A 2,300-nucleotide genomic window follows, 5' to 3' on the forward strand; every position below is an offset into this window, starting at 1 on the left:
AAATATACACACTATGAAAAGCAGTGAAACGTTGTACGAACTAGTGGAGCCAGCGGAACGTAAGGGCATAGACATAGATACCTACTTATTCATCCATAATTGGATATTGTTCTTTTCCACTCTCAAAGATGAAAGAAATTACATGATTTATCGGGAAAAAAAGAAACTATCTATTAGGCCTACATGCCTATTGTTAAAGAGGCACATTCCAGAATTGCGAAATTGAGAATTTAGAAGCCTTTTTTATGCGAAGTGCGATGCGATCTCTGTTTATTCGTATAATAAATAACTGCTTATTGTAGTTTAATGATTAGTTTTGTCTCTGTAAATCAAACTTGATTAACAATTTAGCTATCATCAAAAAAAAAATTAATTAAACAGGCCCGTCAGATAAAATGTCTTATAAGCATATTTTTTAATAAGTGTAGGCCTATAAGGTTTAATTAACATAATAATATGTAAATATGTATACCTAAATGAAATAAATAAATAAATAATAATCTACAATTGTACACCCGAATCAAGGGGCTGACTAGAGCCTCTGTCAGGGTTCCGCCATAAACAAAAACCCGGTGTGTTGGCGTTGGGAGTTTTTTGGGGTTTTATTTATACCACAATATTAGAAATTGACAATCAAAATAACGTTATATGGATAGGCAAGTTATCATTTTTGGTCCCTGACGATTACCGATTACGTTGATTAAACGCCCTGAGGCGTTTATTGTTGAGAATGGTTTTTGAGGGGGAGTTTATTCAAGGGAGGTGTTTATTCGGCATTTGTTTGTTTTTTTGTGTGTAAAATGGATACGAACTGTACCGTATATACTCAAACGCCCATTAATTCCACTGTAATTAAAATGTAATTCTAAAGAGTGTTGGGAATGATGTTTCCATTAGATCTGTTTACAGTCGATGGGGAGTTCATTCAAGGAAAAATATACGCCATGGGTGTTTTCGAAAGAGGCGTTTATTCCAAATGAGGCTCTAGAAGGGGTGTTTATTCAAAGCGGAGCGTTTACACGGGTAAAAATATAGGAATGTAAATATGGCTCCTCCCTGATCCACCCATCATGTTTTCAAAAGCACAGTATGCTCTACTTTTGTACGATTTTGACGGCAAATGATTCGGCAAGCTGGGTTTCAGCAAACTCAGTCATGATTTTGGCAAAACTGGATTCGACAAAGAGGCCATTAATTCGGCAATCATGGGTTTCGGCAAACTGGTCAGATACCGTTTCGGCCCCAGTGCTAGACCAATTCGAGTGTGGACGCTAATAAGGGGGTAAACTAGTAATTTGTAGGTTTAGCCTGGTAGGGCACTACTGTCCTTGGCAGCAATTTTCCTTCAGATACCTGGTTGGTTGTGCACCTGTCTCATAATATCCAAATTACGGTTGAAGCAAGCGTGTATGTGAACTACTGAAGTGTGTTGTAGACACCGTCGTCGCAAAAACATCTTCTGAAATATTGAATTTTGGAATTCTAAGTAAGAAAATATACATATAGGTAAGTAGAGAGACCATAATGTAGTTGTACAAGTCTGTATGCCTTCATGGTGTTTGATTTAATTGCGATATCCATTGTTGTGTTGTTGTTCAGGCCTACATTTTCAGACTGGATCACTGTGCTCTAAAATTCTTTTGAGTCCTTTTCCAATGGCATTAAACCGGAATATCTGAGTGAAAATGTAACAACAGTAAAAAACAGAGCTAAAAAATGGCATACCGTATAGTCAGGCACATGTTTTTGCAATCTACATTCATCAATTTTAAAGTACTCTTTAAAAGTGGGCTGTGAAATAATTTTAATTTATTTATTAAAGTGTAATATTATTTATATAGTGACTTAAAAACGATCCAAGGGTCATAAAATGCGTTTTAATTTAAATACAGTAGGCCTATTATAACATAGCTATATCGGGCTATATAAAGTCATGGTCTTAATGCCGTTAATGTTCTCAAAATCATTTTCTATAGGCCTATATACATTCTATAATTTTTCTATCTAAATCACTTTAATTAATTCAATAAAGAGTAATATTATTTATATAGTGACTTAAAAACGATTTATGGGTCATAAAACTTTGATTTAAATAGGCCGATAACAATCGCATAAAAATACACATTCATGAAAATAGAATGCAGCATAGCAGCATAAAGTGGTCCTAATGCCGTTAATGTTCTCAAAATATTGGTGTGTTTATACAATTTAATATTATTATTTCCTGCATTGTATTCGTTTTACGATATATTTATCAGTATTGTTATTTCTAAATATTATATACCGAATATATATATATA

The sequence above is a fragment of the Anneissia japonica genome, unplaced genomic scaffold, assembly GCF_011630105.1.
Source record: "Anneissia japonica isolate Jap-2015-1 unplaced genomic scaffold, ASM1163010v1 scaffold287960_len3192837_cov198, whole genome shotgun sequence".
Taxonomy (NCBI): Eukaryota; Metazoa; Echinodermata; class Crinoidea; order Comatulida; family Comatulidae; genus Anneissia; species Anneissia japonica.